At 35.4% G+C, this 19,721-nt stretch overlaps 1 protein-coding gene across 47 annotated transcripts in view; it reads left to right on the forward strand.

Moving 5' to 3' along the window:
• The window catches only part of PTPRD (protein tyrosine phosphatase receptor type D), a 2,126,684-nt gene that overhangs the window by 611,020 nt on the left and 1,495,943 nt on the right, over positions 1–19,721 (forward strand). For all 47 annotated transcript variants that reach the window (XM_067041545.1, XM_067041546.1, XM_067041519.1 and 44 more), the window contains one exon: positions 3,684–3,780. The gene's annotated coding sequence lies outside the window, so the exon portion shown is untranslated. The remainder of the gene's footprint in view (positions 1–3,683; positions 3,781–19,721) is intronic.

The following is a 19,721-nucleotide window of genomic DNA, read 5'->3' on the forward strand; positions in this document are numbered from 1 at the left end:
GGATTGCAGGAAGCTGGGCACAAAAGTTTTAGAAAACCTAAACATAGAGGAATATTTTGCTCATGTGGTTAATGACTTTGCTTCATTTTGAAAACACACAGTATAAGAAAGAATGTGTTAAACTGCAGTTGGAATAATAAAAATGGTGAAGGCTGTTACTAGAAATTTCACAAAGAAAGATGACAAGGGATATTGTGTATCTAAAAGATACTAAACCCACTCATAATCTTTAAGACTGCTGGTGAGAGTGTAAATTTGTTTGATTCTCAAGGAGTTGATTCTCAAGTTTGTCATTTGTCAATCTGTTTGAAAGTTACAAATGCATTCACCTTTGAACTCCCTCTACATACTTGTAGGAATGTATCCTACAGATGGGGACCTATGAGATACTAACTTATACTAAGTCATTTATTATAACCTCTTAATAACAGTGAAAGTTTTGAAAAATCTTTGGGGAGTCTGGTTAAAGAACTTAACGGTATTTCAGAACAGAAATACATGAAGCTGAATATGATGAAGATACTGTTTATTTGCTAGTATAAAAGACCTCAAAGTTACTTTGGGTGGGAAAAAAGGCTCATAGTAGTAGGTAAAGCATGCAGTATTTTTAAGGTGGGGTGAGAAGTGAGAATACACGTACATAACTGTATTTGCAGGAAGAAATTTAGCAAGGACACACAGATGCCAGTAAATGTTGTCTTGTTGAGGGTGACAAATGGAAAGGGGTGGAAGCAAGTGGGAGTGAGACTTTGTCATTTATACCATTTTGTGAGACTTAGAGTGATGCAAATTAATTACCCATTCACAAAGCAGAATATATTTAATTGGAGGGGAAAAACTTTTGGTTACTCATTGAGAGAATGTTGGCAATTCAACTGGTGGTTTTATTACTCAAATGCATCAGATGCATAGAGGTGTTTGTAGTCAGAGTTAAGTAGTTTTTTGAGTTACTGAATGAATTCAATTAGAACTAGTGCTTCTGGCACACTTGAAATGAATGAGGTGAATTTTCCAGCAAGGCTGTCCCAGGAAAAATGACAGTTGCTTGGATTTTCCTTAGGGATCTCTTCTTTCTTAGTCCCCACCATGAGCAATTGGTTACAGGTTGATCTGCCCTATGGGCAAAGAAGGAAGGAGTTACTGAGGCTTTTCCTTACTTTGTAACAGACTTAATCTAGTATACATATTCATTTATTCACTTAATATTTATTGAGTATCTACTAAGAATCTGACAATGAATCTCGTTCTGAGGGACAATGAACCTCCTTCTGAGGATACAGATCTGTCAGACCTAAGCTTTTCTTTCCCTCAAGGAGTTCACAGTCAACTAAGAGGACAAGTATGGTCTAATTGCTTTGCTGAGTGACGTGTGTCATGGAGAAACAGGGCATGGTTCCCCTTTCCTGAGAGAGGCCAGAGAGAGCCTTCACATCATATTACAGACTTTAAAATCTGAGTAAGAATTTTCTAGGCAACAGGGGTTGGCATAGGGGGGAGAAAAAATTCTTAAGTAGAAGGAAGAACGCTTAGGAAAATCACACTTAAACACATGGTCTGTTGGCACAAGGGCTGAAGACTTTAGCAAGACTCTGTGTGCGTGTGTGTGTGTGTGTGTGCGCGTGTGTGTGTGTGTTTACATTTTGAGAGGAATTACTGCCACTACTGCTAATGTTAAGTACTTAGTTTGTGCTCTAGCTACACTATGCCATCTAATCGTAACAAAACTCTGAAGTACATACTATCCCCATTGTACAAATAATGATACTGAGAAATAAAAAAGGTTATTTGTCTAGAGTTATACATGTAGGTAGAGCTAGGACTCAGATTTATATCTCATTCCAAATTTGATGCTCCAAAGTATGAATTAGAGTGTTTGCTGGATCTCTTGTGTTCTCTTAGGTGCCCTCTCTACCTTTCTCCATCCTATTCTCTAAAACTGGAAACTAGCTTGGATGGAGTTTATCAACAGGTTTTTATGCTCTTAGGATTCCAATGTGGTTGGTCTCATAGGTAGTATAGGAAGGAAATCAGAGGGAGGGGAAAATATGAGAACATTTTATCCTAGGGCTCCCTTCCATCCTGCCAGCTTGTGCTAGCTCAGACTCCCAAGGAAAGATCACTGCTAATCTCCAGGAGGCCTTCTCTGCATGCCTGACTCCTAGGTGACAGTAATTGTTCCCTGTCCTTGTCCCTGAAGGCCTGGGGTGAGAACAACTCACCTTCCCTTGTGGTGTCCTTACATACCACCCACTGTTTTGTAAATAAGTTTTTTATTAAAGTCTCTTCAAATTCTCCTAATTTTAAAGCGCCTTCTGTTTTCAGTTGGCACCATATCAACATTTAAGAAGGTATTATCTAAGTGAGAGCTGAGGAAAGTCTATTGTCGCAGTAGTTTAAGGAATGAAAGGGATAGGATGGATTCCAGATGGAGAGAAATCTGAATTTTAAGAGGACTTCAAGGAAAGAACAATCATTCTTAAGGTTTGGGTTCTATAAAGGAATCCAAGTAGACCTTTCTTGCATGTTTGCCATTGCACTACCTAGACAGAAACTCTTAATCCAAGTGAATAGCAAGATAGGACAAAACAGGTGGTTGCTAAATTGATACTTGTAGACAGGGTTTGCATGTATTGAAGTACATGGAGCCACGTTATTCATTCACAGAGGGTGGTACCAGGTATCAGGTGGTGTGTCAAATAAGTAATTAGTGCCAAGAAGGTATAGCAAGAAGAAAGAAGGAGCCCTGGCAGGTAGATCAACCTGCTCAGCCCTGGTTCTGAGGGTTTGGATAGGTAGTGAGTATCAGGAGGAAGGTTAGCAAATAGCAGGAGCCCCATCATGAGATTAAGTTCAGGGTAAACTCCAGATCCTGGGGAAGGGGACAAAGGCAAAGCAAGTGCTGGATGGACAAACAGCAGCACGATTGGCGTACTGCTATATCTCTTGGATGTTTCCTTAAACCCTCCCGATTGTGCATTGGACTGGAATATGGCTGAGAGCACTGGGGAGATTAGGTGGCTCTAATTGTGGGGACTGGAAGGTCCTAACACACCCCATTCACAAAGGCAACCCAGCTCTGAGGTTTTTGCAAAGGCTGTAATTTTATCAATAGTTGAAAGGTCTGTTTTCATCTTGTGTTCCAAAGCAGCAACACCCTGGTGCATTTGAGGAAACATGAGTGTTCTTCATCAGTGTCTCTCAATTTGAAGAGTTTAAAATAGGGCAGGCATCAAACTGATGGAATTGCATTATCAAATTCTGTTTCCTACTGAGATTCCTTTTTGTGGTGGGGAAAAATAATTCTGAAAATGAAATATTTTCAACATTGGCTTCTTTCTGGGGTTTAAAAATGTATTTTGATTTATAGTCTCTGAGGACAATATATAGAAAAAGGCTTCCTAAATTAACACATCAATTAAACCAAATGGAGAGTAATAATTGCACTAAAATAATCTTTTATCAAGAACGTTTTATAGGAAATAAAATATCCATCGTCCCTTTGACTCACACAGGTGCTATATTAATCACTGAGGTGTGAATTATAGAGGTGAAGAGTTTACGCTTCTTTGTGTTGAGCATTCTGATAAATGAGTCTAATGTGACAGGAAAAGAAAACACAATGAATATGTTATTATGCTGAAGGAACATGAAAAAAATGTGACTGACACTGCATTTTGTTCCAGGTGGGAATAAAAAGCAAGAAGTTAACTCTAGTTAAGGGTGTCTGACTGACGGCATGTTGGCACCAGCATTGAAGAAAGTGATGGGCTTCAGGTCCAGGTGAGTTCAGTTTTCCAAGACATAGTATGTGCATCTTTCCTACTCCTATATACACACAGTTCATAAAGTAATTCCATCGAGACTTTTAAGATATCAGGCTATGGCATTTCTTTAAAAGATTATAGTAGTTGTAAAATTCTGTAGTGCTTTAAAGTCATTGGGTAGTCTTTCTCTTCTTTTTAACTTTAAGTAATAGAACAGGTAGTTAAGGATGGGTTTCTTTCTGAAATGAAAGTCAATGCCTGAAGTATAAGTAGAATAAAAGATAAAACTTCATATAGTACTTGGGGGTAAGGATGGAAGGCTATTTCTATGGGTGACCTAAGTGGGAACACAGAGTTACCATTAAGCATTTCAGACTGACACATTGTTCCAGACCCTCCTTAATGGCAGGCACCTAAGGGCTGAGTTACCCTTAAGGACCCTGAATTTTATCACTTGCAGAGTCATGTAATTAGAGCAGGCAGATAATCCAGTAATTCAAAAGAATATTTGATTTCTGGTTTTCAAGAGATCAAAAGTAAAGGTCAAATACAGCTTTTGTTGCACAGATTCTAATTATGATCCTCCCTGAGTCTGTACCTTCATGAATTCATAAGCCAGAATGTATATATCACCTAGAGACATGAATATAAAACTTTTGTGGGTTGACTAGATTAATACACTATAGATTTAGGGCATGGAATATATTTTATACAATTTAATGTTTAAAAAATTATACTTTTTAAGATCTAGATACTAGGACCTATACACATGCCTTATTTTAATTTATATAGAATATCTGCCTTCCACAAATGCAAAGATTAGTAAAAAACAAAAGCCAATCCCAGAATAATATGACAAGTGCTATAAAAGAATGAAGAAACATGCAATAAATACTTAGTCTATTTATCAAATATATTAATAGCAATTCTATATCTAGTGATTTAATGTAAGAAAATAATTATGGATGTATGAAAAGATTTAAAGGATATTTTTCAGTCTGTTATAATATCAGTGAAAATAATGCAAAGCCCACATACTTAATTGGATAGTATTTATCAAATAGATTTTTTTAAAGAGTGAAATTCTATAGATCTATTAAAACAGATAGTTTAGAAGAATATTTATGATACGGAAGAAGGAGCAGGTATACTTTTAAAATTGAAAAAGCAGATTAAAAAGTCTTTATAGATAACATTTGTGCATTTATAGAGAAACTGATATAGAAAAGAGACATACATGATTTTTATTCTATTTTTATTTTTAACACTTTTCTGATGTCTTCACAATGTATATTGATAGTCAGAAAATACAAAACTTACAATAAATCATCAAAGTTTTTCATAAGAAAAGGTATTATAGAAAGTGGTCATGAAAAAATCATCACCATGTTTTCCAGAGATTAAAAAAAAATGAGGTTACAAAACAGGATGGAAGTAAAATCCTGTATGTGTTTAAACATAATCACATGTGTATATAGGTTATTATATGTATTAGTTCATAGTAAGAAAAAAATACCTAACTTTTTTGTTTAAGTAAATGAGTTTTAGATAATGAAGACAATTGATTCCTATTTAATTAAATGTGTAAAGATGCCAAAGAAGGGATAAAATTTGAGTAGGGTTTTGAAGGCTAAGTATAAGGAAATGTGCTTTCATTAGTATTGATAATAACTAAGTTTGACTAGTTGAAATGGATAAATGTACATATTATGCTTACTTACCTATTCTAATGTTCATTTTGTAGAAAATTATACTATAAATGCTACACATTGAGTAAATTTGTATGTTAACATATTTGTTTAAAGTTAGCATTTAATATATCAAATTGATTATTCTACCTTTTATCATATACTTTGTAAATATTACTGCCTTTTAAAATAATGCATCATTGTTTAAGTAGTCACAATAAGAAAATATTTGTCAAATCTTTCAGTTACTTTCATTACCATATTATTCAATTCTTAATTTTTGACTTCAGTGACGCATAAGTAAGTTGTACATTTATCTGAAAGTTGAAATAACTTTAATTTTTCATGTGAACATCTTAAAAAAAAAAAAAAAACTTTGTGAAGAATACTGATAGTGTTCTCTTTCAAACTTCCCTGTATCTATCTTCCCCAAAGACTGTGTCTCTAGGTCTATCCTTTGCCCTTTTTATTCTTACTGCATATTCTGCTTGGATGATCACACTGACACCCAAGGCTTCAATATACCCAAATGTGTAACTGTATATGAACCCATGCTCTACTTGTTCACTAGCTCAATATACCAAATGAATCACAGATAATCAGTTTCACCGATGTTTCTCACCTTGTTCCTTCAGATTCCTTTCTAATGGGATCTCCTCTTTTCACCCTCAGCAGTATCAAATCTGAAAAAGCAAAACCCTGCTTGTAAAGAAAGGCAAGATTATATGTGAAGGGCTGTCTAGATTGACTGAGTAGGCCTGACTGATCCCTAATAGACAGGAAAAGGGACAAGTTTGTTTCTATCAACATAGGAAAAGGGAGAAAAATTTTTACCATCAATGAATGTACTCTTCATTATTGATCTTCTGTGCTTCTATCCCCAATATGCACATTATAAATATGTGAACTAACATTAAGTGGAAACTAGAAGAGGGGCAGAAAAACTCAATGGTAGTTGAGTTATCAACATATCAACATGGGTGTGGGGGACAGATACAGTATAAACTGACCTGGGTTCAAATATTTACCCTGCCATGAATGAGTTATGAAGCCCAGAGCATAACATTCTCTTTAAGCCTCTGAGGCTGAAATTACTCGTTGTTATAAATTGTTCCCATTCTGTAAGTCAACTAATAGAATGTTTGTGGAAGCTTTTTATAAATGTTTAAGTACTTTGCAGGTGTGAGCATTGATTGATTGCTACCAACTCTAAAATTATTTTACTTAGCAAAGCACACACAAATGTATATATGTGTGTATACACACACACACGTATATATGTACACACACACACACATTATAGAGACTACTTCTACTTGTTCCTGTGCAAAATGTCTTTGCTTTTCAGTAAAGTATCTTTAAGTATTTGCAGAGAAAGTTCCCTCCTTCTCACTTTATTATATATGGCCTGCCCATCAAATCAGCATGGTTCAATAGCTTAGGATATATTCTCTTTGACCTTTGACCACAAAGGGAATTCAGCTCTGGACAAAATCCCAAGATAATGAGTTTCCCAACACCAAGCAACTGTCTTTTATGAGACCCACTAACAAAATAAATGTGGTACAAATATTAAAGGCACAGAATATTAAGATAACATTGATTCATTGATCTGGAAATTATTTCTAACCATATAATAATAATACTCCATGACTTGAAATTTAAGCTGCAGCTAACATCACGCAGCAACAAGAATTATTTAATATTGCCAACAACTGTAGTCATGTTGAATATTTTAGCAGCTGAAAGTACATTTGCTGAAGTACTATAATGAGGATATTTTGCAAACTATAATAAAATATTGGAAATTATCACAAGGTGAGAACTTTTTCATATGAATCAGTGTTCATTAGTCATTCATGAATATATGTCTAAGATAAATCAAAATATATGTTGATCACACTGAAACCACTTAGAGTGTCAAATAATGTGTAGTAAAATTTGGGAGAATTAGATCACTGCAAACCAAGTCTCAACCAGGCTTATTCTCTGTACTTTATTCACATTTCTCAAGAAAATGTGAGTTACATGAGAATACATCAGAGCTGGGAAAAAAGACACTGACTCTCAGTGACGGTTCTCAATAACTAAGAGTTGAAATGATTCACAAAATTTTAAACATCTACTATGGACATTGTATTTCCCTAGACCTGTGAGATATATAGACATTAATAAAGTATTTCTGCCTTCAAGTGACTATCCTCCAGGAAAGGAGATATGCTCTATATGAAGATAATATTAAATATTATCTTATAATGCAGATACATACTATGTATAGTGAGGTAACTATTAGTGTTAGATGCCAAAGATAATGAACGATCAAGAGCAGATTGTTCGCTAGAAGACAGATACATTTTGACTTGTATTAAAACAACTGTGAAGACTTCTTGAAGCTATCTTGAATCTGATATAAATAACAGGGATGATGTATAGCAGACATTGTAGTTGGAGGGAACGATATCTGTATACATAAAAAATAGGTAAGGACAGTTAGCAAGCCTTTTTTTTTTTTTAAATAAAGGGTAGTAATATTGAAAAGGATGGTGATTGATTTTGGTGGACTTCAATGTTAGCCCAAGACGTTTATTTGTATGATCCTTCTCTAGTTATCTGTGGATTTTACATTGTGTTGGACCCCTATAACACCACAGATACAAACACTTTAATTTTTTTTCTAACTTAATTTGGAAATTATATTTTATAACCATAGAGCATATCATTGTTATTACCAATCTGATATTCATAGCAGTATTTAAATATCAGTTATAAGCAAAATTGACCTCCAAAGTTTTATAATTTACATGCCATAACACTTTTTCTACAGCACTCAATTACATGTGATTTTCTACAAAGATTAGTCTCAAGGTTAAAAAGCAACAGTACTTGCAACTTTTAAAATTTTGGAAAAATTGTTTCCAGTAATATACTGTTCACATGAAACAAATAGAACTCAAATTTGTGAGAAATGTTGAAAAGGTATAGATTAAAATAAACATTTTATGGTAACATGTAGATAGTAATCTTTACCTTTCTAAACAAATACTGGTGGGTTAAACCATAGTTTTGTCTTCTCAAAGCACTTGAGTCACTTTCTTAAACCTGTAAGAAATTATTAAGTCATTTTCCCCCTCACTTCCTGTTCTACTCATTCAGCATATATTGAAGTAAAGCATTTTTCTGAGTCCTAAGAGTCTTCTTTCATATCCTCTTTTATATATCTATTCCTGCCTATTCTCTTTTTAAACTCAATTTTTCCCCTTGGCCAATAAAATAAAAAATCACTATTTTTCCTTTTTATCATATTGTTTCCATAGTAATTCTTCTAAGATGTAAGTAGTATCTTATAGTTACTGTTCCCCTAAAAAATGGTATTTTATTTATACTGAGTTTTTGAGGGCTTCACATGGTGGCAGAATATTACAGTATGTAGAAGTATGAGATAAAAGTTAGAAACATGAAACTGAAAAACTTAGAAGTTGGAGCCTGGTATTTAGATTTGAAATTTCTTCCCACTAGTAATCGTTTAACATTAGAGTGAAACGGATGAAGACAAAAGCAAGAAAACGGTGCTAGTATAAAATTGTTTTGAGACAAGGACATTGGAAGACAGGAGGATAAAGATGAGTAAGAAGGAGTTATCTCAGATTATTAAAGAGAAGTAGGAAAGTTTAGAAGTTAAAAAAAAAATACAGGGGTCAGTGTCATCTGCAAGATGGTAGAAAAATGATAAAAGCCCAGTAAACTCAGTATTTCTGTTTAATAAAAATGAAACAATTTAAAAAATATATTTGAGATAAAATATAATTTTCTGGTTATTTAGAAAGGTAAATCAATCCCTTTCAAAGATCTCCTGTATATACCTTAGATACAGATACCTGATGTAAAGACCTCAGATACAAAAACATCAGCGGTTGCTCTCCTTTCCCCTGAAATCCATGGCAGATGCTTGAGATGACAGACTATGCTCAAACCTCATACCTTGAAAAGAGTAGATATTAAATGTACACAATTTATCTCTTGTAGAGGGAAAGATGCAGATTCCTGTTTGATAAGGCAATGTTCTTTAATCTTAATAAATGAAAAGAATTTTCTCACAGAATAAGTGATCTTCAACACTAAAATGTGTGATCATATAATTCTTTTTGTTGTAATCTGCTGTAACAGTTAACACCATCTGTAATTTAGACTAATACATACTATTCTCTAAGGTCAGAGGTATTGGTAGTCAACGTTGGCTACTCAAATTACAGTAAACACTGGACCTGTGAAAACTCTGAAATTCTGTGGCTAACAGATAAAGAGCATCTATTCAGGGTGGGCATTGAAAGCAGGGGCAGAATGTGCTTCACTTTTAAATATTTTTAACAATGGAAACAAGTTATTTTATGAAACTTAGAAAGATATGTGACCTTCTTACACTTGTACTAAAACCCACAAAACTTTAGCTTTCAAATTTCTCTTAGACTGTGAATCTTAATTTTTAAAGCAATTGTTTTTAGAAATGAGAAGGCAACAAGAACATTTTCTGGGTTCTTTGAAATTTCTTTTGCTAGGAGATGGTTTTCCTTTCAGAAGTATGTCACAACACTGGACAATGTTTCTTTTTCAAACATCCACACAACTCAGGCAGGGAACAGACATTTCTGTGTAATATTCAATGCACATTATTGTTGAAATGGTTGAAGCAGTTGTGGAGCTCTAAGACTTATTCTTAATATTTTCTAAACAGGAAAGAAACTCATCATCTAGTAATCAGACAGTATTAAGAGGCTCATAACAGCAACAGAATCGCAACATCTTGCTCCACACCTGTCTGTGCTATAGTCACATTCAGTAGAAAGAATAAGGTTCAACTCTTACCTGTTTATTTTGGTAATCACCTTACTTATTTTCAGTTTGTTTATATTGTTATTTGACTTATCAAATCTAAACATAACCTATTAACTCCCTGCTATGATACTTATAGAGGATTTAGGACAGCCATTGATCACAGGACTTAACTTTTCACTATCCTCTCAATGTGTTGGATCAAATTGTTGTGTTGAACTCAGTATTCAATGTTACTTTATTATGACTGTGTAAATACTGCTTTCAGGTTTACAGTTTTTTAGCATAAGATCTTTGTTTTTCTTGAAGCTTATAAGATTACTAATGGGTTTAAATATCAAGTTCACAAAATTATTAAAATATTTGTGAAATTTGGTTATTTGGAGATTGATGGAAAGCTGGAGCAATACATTCTGTTCCCATCTATCTGGTTGTTCTCTATGCCTCCCTCTCCGTTTTCCTCTGAATTTCTCGTTCCTGGACTGCACTTACTACTCCTTCTTGATTGATTGAATCCCTCACTTCTTTTTTTTCCCCAGAAACACAACTTCTAGTCCCCCCCCCCAAAAAAAAAGTGTGAGAAGTACACATTTTGGATCCACACTTGTCTTCAGAGGGCTTACTTCTTCCACCCTTCCATGTGATTGATATTTGAGTATATGCTTTAGTATCTGAGATGAAAGTAATTCTCCCTCATGATTATGAAAATATCACTCTAATGCTTGTTCTCTTTTCATTTGTAGGTGGCTTTTGGTTTTCTTTTCTCTTTGTAGGAACCTCTTATGATTATTAAAATTCGTGATGGTGTGCCTTGATATGGGATTAACTTCATTTTGGAAAGTGACTTCTGTGCTAAAAAAAAAAAAAATAATGTATGCAATTTCTTTGACAGTTTCATCTTATCAGCTTTATTTATATTAGTAGTCAGCTGTTGGACCTTCTGGATTACTCTTTTCCTGTCTTCAAATTTTTCAACTCTTTTCTTGGTTTCTCATTTTGGGAGATTTCTTTGACTTTATCTTCTCCCTTTCTATTGATTTTTAGAAAGTAGTTGGATGTGGAACAAAACTAAACATACAGGAAAGTTGTGGAAAAAAATACAAAGAACATCTCAATACCTCTTACCTATAGTTAACATTTGCCTCATTTCTCAGTAACACAAACATACTATCTCTATGCTTTCTTTCTTAATCATTTGAGAGTAGGTTGTATATATCACTTTCCTTCACCTCTAAATACTCTAGTGTGTGTTTCTGAAGAACAAGGATAATCTCTTACATAATTAAAGTAGGGTCATCGGCTTCAGTAAATGTGTAATTGATAAAACACTTTGGAACACCAGTATTACATTTTATCAATGTTATCAACTGTTGTCAGCCAATTCTTCATAGTATTTTTTTCCCTCCAGTGTGCAATCCAGTCTGGAATCCTGTATTGCATTTAGTTGTGTTAAAAGGTAAACTGAGGCATGTTAAAATGTTAACAGTTTATTTGAGAAAGAAAAACTGTATGCATTGGGCAGCACCAAACAGGAAGTAGTTAGCCATGCTCCATGGACAGAAGCGGGGAGAGACTTGATAAAGGCAGATGCAAAGTAAGGAGATAATTGATTGACCATCGCCTAAAGCCTGGTTGGTTGTTTGGTTGCCTTAGGTTTTGATTTTGTAATCTTTGAAGTGTTTACAGGGTTGGATTGTGGTTTGCTTACATAGACCTTCATGGCATTAGAGCCACCTCAGTCTTACGGCCTGGTTGTAAAATTAATAGTTATCATGTTTTGCAGCCCCCTTCAATTTAAAACATCACCTCAGCCTTCCTTTCACGACAATGTCTTTTTTAAGAATAGTTTCCCTTTAAGAAATGTTCTCATTTTTGGTTCATCTGTGCTGTTTTTAAAATTTTTTAATTTCCAATTTTGTGTTTTACTTACTACAGCATACTGTCTTAGTTTTATTATCGTAGGACATAACCTGTGTTGTTCAATACTGATGACATTGATTTTTTTGGTGTGTGTTCTTAAACTTCTGTGTTGTCTCTTTTTTTTTTTAAACATGTTTATTGGAGTATAATTGCTCTACAATGGTGTGTTAATTTCTGCTGAATAACAAAGTGAAACAGCTATACATATACATTTATCGTCATATCTATTCCCTCTTGCGTCTCCCTCCCTCCCACCATTCTAGATGGTCACAAAGCACTGAGCTGATCTCTCTGTACTATGCAGCTGCTTCCTACTAGCTATCTATATTACATTTGGTAGTGTATATATGTCCATGCCACTATCTCGCTTCGTTCCAGCTTACCTTTCCCCCTTCCTGTGTCCTCAAGTCCGTTCTCTATGTCTGTATCTTTATTCCTGTCCAGCCCCTAGGTTCTTCAGGACCATTTTTTTTTTTTTTTTTTTAGATTCCATATATATGTGTTAGCATATGGTATTTTTTTTCTCTTTCTGACTTAGTTCACTTATTTCACTCTGTATGACAGACTCTAGGTCCATCCACCTCACTACAAATAACTTAATTTTGTTTCTTTTTATGGCTGAGTAATATTCCATTGTATATATGTGCCACATCTTCTTTATCCATTCATCTGTCAATGGACACTTAGGTTGCTTCCATGTCCTGGCTATTGTAAATAGAGCTGCAATGAACATTGTGGTACATGATTCTTTTTGAATTGCAGTTTTCTCAGGGTATATGTCCGATGGTGGGATTTCTGGGTCATATGGTAGTTCTAATTTTAGTTTTTTGAGGAACCTCCATACTGTTCTCCATAGTGACTGTATCAATTTACATTCCCACCAACAGTGCAAGAGGGTTCCCTTTTCTCTGCACCCTCTCCAGCATTTACTGTTTGTAGATTTTTTTGATGATGGCCATTCTGACTGGTGTGATGTGATACCTGATTGCAGTTTTGATTTGCATTTCTCTACTGATTATGATGTTGAGCATCCTTTCATGTGTTGGTTGGCAATCTGTATATCTTCTTTGGAGAAATGTCTATTTAGGTCTTATGTCCATTTTTGGATTGGGTTGTGTTTTTGATATTGAGCTGCATAGCTGCTTGTATATTTTGGAGATTAGTCCTTTGACAGTTGCTTTGTTTGCAAATATTTTCTCCCATTCTGAGGGTTGTCTTTTCATCTTGTTTATGCTTTCCTTTGCTGTGCAAAAGCTTTTAAATTTCATTATGTCCTATTTGTTTACTTTTGTTTTTATTTCCATTTCTCTAGGAGGTGGGTCAAAAAGGATCTTGCTGTGATTTATGTGATAGAGTGTTCTGCCTATGTTTTCCTCTAAGAGTTTGATAGTGTCTGGCCTTACATTTAGGTCTTTAATCCATTTTGAGTTTATTTTTGTGTGTGGTGTTAGGAAGTGTTCTAATTTCATTCTTTTACATGTAGCTGTCCAGGTTTCCCAGCACTGTTTATTGAAGAGACAGTCTTTTCTCCATTGTATATCCTTCCCTCCTTTACCAAAGATAAGGTGACCATATGTGCATGGGTTTATCTCTGGGCTTTCTATCCTGTTCCATTGATCTATATTTTGGTTTTTGTACCAGTACCATACTGTCTTGATTACTGGAGCTCTGTAGTATAGTCTGAAGTCCGGGAGCCTGATTCCTCCTGCTCCGTTTTTCTTTCTCCAGATTGCTTTGGCTATTTGGAGTCTTTTGTGTTTCCATACAAATTGTGAAATATTTTGTTCTAGTTCTGTGAAAACTGCCATTTGTAATTTGAAAGGGATTGTGTTGAATTTGTAGGTTGCTTTGGGTAGTATACTCATTTTCACAGTGTTGATTCTTCCAATCCAAGAACATGGTATATCTCTCCATCTGTCTGTATCATCTTTTAATTTCTTTCATCAGTATCTTATAGTTTTCTGCATAGAGGTTTTTTGCCTCCTTAGGTAGGTTTATTCCTAGGTATTTTACTCTTTTTGTTGCAATGGTAAGTGAGAGTGTTTCCTTAATTTATCTTCAGATTTTTCATCATTAGTGTATAGGAATGCAGGAGATTTCTGTGCATTAATGTTGTATCCTGCTACATTACAAAATTCATTGATTAGCTCTAGTAATTTTCTCATAGCATCTTTAGGATTCTCTATGTAGAGCATCATGCCATCTGCAAAGAGTGACAGTTTTACTTCTTCTTTTTCTATTTGGATTCCTTTTATTTCTTCTCTGATTGCTGTGGCTAAAATTTCCAAAACTATGTTGAATCATAGTGGTGAGAGTGGGCAACCTTGTCTTGTTCCTGATTTTAGTAGAAATAGTTTCAATTTTTCACCATTGAGAACCATGTGTGCTGTGGGTTTGTCATATATGGCCTTTATTATGTTGAGGTAAGTTCCCTCTGCCTACTTTCTGGAGGGGTTTTTTCATAAATGGGTGTTGAATTTTGTCAAAAGCTTTTTCTGCATCTATCGAGATGACCGTTTGGTTTTTCTCCTTCAGTTTTTTAATATGGTGTATCACATTGATTTGCGTATGTTGAAGAATCCTTGCAATCCTGGGATAAACCCCACTTGATCATGGTGTATGATCTTTTTAATGTGCTGTTGGATTCTGTGTGCTAGTATTTTGTTGAGGATTTTTGCATCTATGCTCATCAGTGATATTGGCCTGTAGTTTTCTTTCTTTGTGACATCTTTGTCTGATTTTGGTATCAGGGTGATGGTGGCCTTGTAGAATGAGTTTGGGAGTGTTCTTCCCTCTACCATATTTTGGAAGTGTTTGAGAAGCATAGGTGTTAGCTCTTCTCTAAATGTTTGACAGAATTCACCTGTGAAGCCATCTGGTCCTGGGCTTTTGTTGTTGGAAGATTTTTAATAACAGTTTCAATTTCAGTGCTTGTGATTGGTCTCTTTATATTTTCTATTTCTTTCTGGTTCAGTTTTGGAAGGTTGTGCATTTCTAAGAATTTGTCCATTTTTTCTAGATTGTCCATTTTATTGGTGTATAGTTGCTTGTAGTAATTTCTCATGATCCTTTTATTTTTGCAGTGTCAGTTGTTACTTCTTGTTTTTCATTTCTAATTATATTGATTTGAGTCTTCTCCCTTTTTTTCTTGATGAGTCTGGCTAAGCACTTATCAATTTTGTTTATCTTCTCAAAAAACCAGCTTTTAGTTTTATTGGTCTTTGCTATTGTTTCCTGCATTTATTTCTGATCTGATATCTATGATTCTTTCCTTCTGCTAACTTTGGAGGGATTTTTGGTTGTTTGTTTTTTCTCTAATTGCTTTAGGTGTAAGGTTAGGTTGTTCATTTGCGATTTTTCTTGTTTCTTGAGGTAGGATTGTATTGCTATAAACTTCCCTTAGGTAGGATTGTATCGCTATAAACTTCCCTCTTAGGACTGTGTTTTCTACATCCCATAGGTTTTGCGTCATGTTTTCATTGTCATTTGTTTCTAGGTATTTTTTGATTTCCTCTTTGATTTCTTCAGTAATCTCTTGGTTATTTAATAGTTTAATGCTTAGCCTCCAAGTGTTTGTAATTTTTACAGATTTTTCCTGTAATTGATATCTAGTCTCATAGTGTTGTGGTCAGAAAAGATACTTGATATGATTTCAATTTTCTTAGATTTACCAGCGCTTGTTTTGTGACCCAAGATATGATCTATGCTGGAGAGTGTTCCATGAGCACTTGAGAAGAAAGTGTATTCTGTTGTTTTAGGTGAAAGTGGGGTGTTGAAGTCCCCTGCTATGCTTGTGTTACTGCTGATTTCCCCTTTTATGGCTGTTAGTATTTGCCTTATGTATTGACATGCTCTTTGTTGGGTGCATAAATATTTACAATTGTTATATCTGCTTCTTGGATTGATCCCTTGATCATTATGTAGTGTTCTTCTTTGTTTTTTGTAATAGTCTTTATTTTAAAGTCTATTTTGTCTGTTATGAGAATTGCTACTCCAGCTTTCTTTTGATTTCCATTTTCATGGAGTATCTTTTTCCCTCCCCTCACTTTCAGTCTGTATGTGTCCCTAGGTCTGAAGTGGGTCTCTTGTAGATAGAATATATATGGGTCTGGTTTTTGTTTTCATTGCTGCAGTCTATGTGTTTTGGTTGGAGCATTTAATCGATTTACATTTAAGCTATATTGATATTTATGTTCCTATTACCATTTTCTTAATTGTTTTGGGTTTGTTATTGTAGGTCTTTTCCTTCTCTTGTGTTTCCTGCCTAGAGAAGTTCCTTTAGCATTTGTTTTAGAGCTGGTTTGGTAGTGCTGAATTCTCTTAGCTTTTGCTTGTCTGTAAAGGTTTTAATTTCTCTACCAAATCTGGAAGAGATCCTTGTTGGGTACAGTAATCTTGGTTGTAGGTTTTTCCCGTTCATCACTTTAAATATGTCCTGCCACTCCCTTCTGGCTCTCAGAGTTTGTGCTGAAAGATCAGCTGTTAACCTTATGAGGATTCTTTTTATGTTAATTGCTACTTTTCCCTTGCTGCTTTTAATATTTTTTCTTTGTATTTAATTTTTGATAGTTTGATATGTTTCTTGGTGTGCTTCTCCTTGGATTTATCCTGTATGGGACTGTCTGTGCTTCCTGTACTTGACTGACTATTTGCTTTCCCGTATTAGGGAAGTTTTCAACTATAATCCTTTTTTTTTGTTTTTTTTTTGTTTGTTTGTTTTTTGTGGTACGCGAGCCTCTCACTGCTGTGGCCTCTCCCGTTGTGGAGCACAGTCTCCGGACGCGCAGGCTCAGCGGCCATGGCTCATGGGCCCAGCCACTCCGTGGCATGTGGGATATTCCTGGACTGGGGCACGAACCCATGTCCCCTGCATTGGCAGGTGGATTCTCAATCACTGTGCCTCCAGGGAAGCCCTCAACTATAATCTTATCAAATATTTTCTCAGTCCCTTTTTTTTTTCTCCTTCTGGGACCCCTACAATTCGAATGTTTGTGCGTTTAATGTTGTCCCAGAGGTCTCTGAGATTGTTCTCAATTCTTTTCATTCTTTTTTCTTTATTCTGCTCTGCAGTAGTTATTTCCACTATTTTATCTTCCAGGTCAGTTATCCTTTCTTCTGCCTCAGTTATTCTGCCATTGATTCCTTCTAGAGAATTTTTAATTTCATTTATTGTGTTGTTCATCATTGTTTGTTTGCTCTTTAGTTCTTCTAGGTTCTTGTAAAACGTTTCTTTTATTATCTTCATTCTATTTCCAAGATTTTGGATCATCTTTACTATCATTCCTCTGAATTCTTTTTCAGGTAGACTGCCTATTTCCTCTTCATTTGTTTGGTCTTGTGGCTTTTTACCTTGCTCTTCATCTGCTGTGTTTCTCTGTCTTCTCATTTTGCTTAAGTTACTATGTTGGGGGTCTCCTTTTCACAGGCTGCAGGTTTGTAATTCCCATTGTTTTTCATGCCTGATCCCAGTGGGTAAGGTTGGTTCAGTGAGTTTTAGAGGGGACTGGTGCTTGTGTTCTAGTGGATGAGGCTGGATCTTGTCTTCCTGGTAGGCAGGACCACGTCTTGTGTATTTTGAGGTGTCTGTGACCTTATGATTTTAGGCAGCCTCTCTGCTAATGGGTGGGTTTGTGTTCCTGTCTTGCTAGTTGTTTGGCATAGTGTGTCCAACACTGTAGCTTGCTGGTCGTTGAGTGGAGGTGGGTCTTAGCGTTGAGATGGAGATCTCTGGAAGAGCTTTTGCCATTTGATATTATGTGGGGCCAGGAAGTCTCTGGTGGACCAATATCCTGAACTCGGCTCTCCCACCTCAGAGGCTTAGGCATGACACCCAGCCAGAGCACCAAGACCCTGTCAGCCACACAGCTTGGAACGCTACACTCCGGAGGTCCTCCTTTCCACCTATGTTGTCTCTTTTTTATCTCAGTGTTTTTAGTTGTTACTGTAGGTCTTAGCTGAAGGTCACAATCATGTTGCAGTTTGCCCAAATGATTGACCTTTTCTTTCCCATTTACATATTAGAGAGGGGTTTTAGAGTAGGAGCTGGGGTAATATAGTTTGACTGCTCTTCTAGAAACCAAGGGGAAGGGGATTCCAGGTTCTTTGATTAGGCATATCAACTTGAAATAAAGGTTCTGTTTAAAGTGTACCAGGCTTGTTTTCTCCAAGGAAAAATCTTACAGTACCAGATTTCTGAATGGGGTGTGCTGAGGAATGGGGAGTAATTGCCAGCTGTGGAGGATGAGAGAGCAATCACTTTACAGTGTTAGGATTTTTTTTTTTCCTCGAACTGCACCTCACCCCTGCCTTCCATGTCATTCACTTCTTCCAAATACAGGGTTGTGGGTGGCTTCAAGGGTGATATGCTGACTTGTGTGTACTCCACCCTCTTAGCACATAAGGCAGTACCTTCTCCCTTCCGCTACATTGATCATCATTTCTGTGCTTCCTGTTTTTCATGATTTGAAATACAACACAGTGATTAAGGGTATGACTCTGAAACCAGACTGCCTGGATTTGAATCCTAGCTTTACCATTTAATGAATATTTGTTCAGCAAGGTACTTGATGTTTCTGTGCCTCTACTTTCTCATTTGTAAAATGAACTTAAAGATAGGGATGTTACAGATACCACATGAGTTAGAACAGTGCTTGACTAACACTGTCAGCTGCCATCAACCATGCTACTATTGCCCTCTCTTCTTCTATTAGTATCTCTACTAGAAGTTGATTAGTATTCCCCCTGTAAGTTGGTTTTTAAAAATAATTATTTTGCTCTCATTTGCCTGATGTTTGAGAAGTTGTTAATGCCTGTGGTCAAATCATCAGGTTTTTAAAACAATAGTAAGCCTTCCAAATTTATTATTCTCATTCCCCTGCCATTCTTTTTCCTAAGCAATAACATATTTGTGTGATGAGATCTCTTTTAGTATACTCCTTCATTTCATCTTAAAAACAAAGAATGGTAACTTTTAAGACACAGATTAATTACAGGATTTTATTCATCTCTGAAAAATACTCTATTTTCTAAAACATTGTCTTAGAATTAAATGTGCAAAGTGCCAAACTCTTAAGTCACTGATTATTTTGGGACATTACTCTTTGTGAGAATTTAATACAAGATGATTTAATGAGATTCCCTATTAATATTGTAATACAAAACTTTACAAAAGTTTTATTTTGCTCTCTGCAAACTATTAAACAGGCAATGGAATCACTATCTTCTGTGCAAGACATTTATGTTATAGAAATTCAGTTATTTAAATATTTCTAAAAAGGGAGTTGAGAGAAGCACTTTTGAAAAGCAGTTAATAATGAACAGAAATCAAGGGAACTATCATTATAACAGCAAAGTGCTTTGCAACTCCAATAACTTTAAGTGGGGCAGAAGAAGGCCATTAAATATAATTAAAAGCAGTCAAAAATAAACTGAGAAATGGAATTGTAAAAGGCTGTCCTTTGCCAGGAGCTGAAGGCAGAAAAAGCAAGGGAGAACCTTGAAAGTAGCAATGAATTGATAACCC

Source organism: Kogia breviceps, chromosome 8 (genome assembly GCF_026419965.1).
Source record: "Kogia breviceps isolate mKogBre1 chromosome 8, mKogBre1 haplotype 1, whole genome shotgun sequence".
NCBI lineage: Eukaryota > Metazoa > Chordata > Mammalia > Artiodactyla > Physeteridae > Kogia > Kogia breviceps.